Genomic DNA, 364 nt, shown 5'->3' with positions numbered 1-364 from the left:
GCAGAGTGGAAGGTCTAGCCAAAGCTTGATTTTTAATGGATTATGCGGTTTGACCCAGATGTCAGAATCTCCGCCAAGTGGGATTCGTAGTTGCGTTTTTTTAGGCTGATTGGTGGTCTGGTATCTGGAAAAGGCGTCAGATGCCAAGTGCAGATGGTGTCCGTCAAGTGCTCCCTCTCTTTGGTGGTTTGTCGGTTTTTGTAGGTTTGTCTTGTGAAAATGTTGTCTTTTTTTCTTCCCATATAGGATATATATGTTTTAAGAATTCTCCAAATTTGTTTCGGTTTAAATCTTTTCCTGTATAGGATAGCTAGGCTGGATCATTTTAACATGAGCTAGAGTAAAACTTAGAGAAGTTAGATTT

General features: G+C 39.8%; 1 protein-coding gene across 1 annotated transcript in view; it reads left to right on the top strand.

The window, feature by feature from the left end:
• Positions 1 to 364, top strand: part of LOC119591942 (putative uncharacterized protein DDB_G0277255) — a gene marked incomplete in the record, with an annotated part of 25,369 nt that overhangs the window by 843 nt on the left and 24,162 nt on the right.

This window comes from Penaeus monodon, chromosome 29, assembly GCF_015228065.2.
Source record: "Penaeus monodon isolate SGIC_2016 chromosome 29, NSTDA_Pmon_1, whole genome shotgun sequence".
NCBI classification, from domain to species: Eukaryota; Metazoa; Arthropoda; class Malacostraca; order Decapoda; family Penaeidae; genus Penaeus; species Penaeus monodon.
This window is presented reverse-complemented; position numbering and strand designations above follow the sequence as displayed.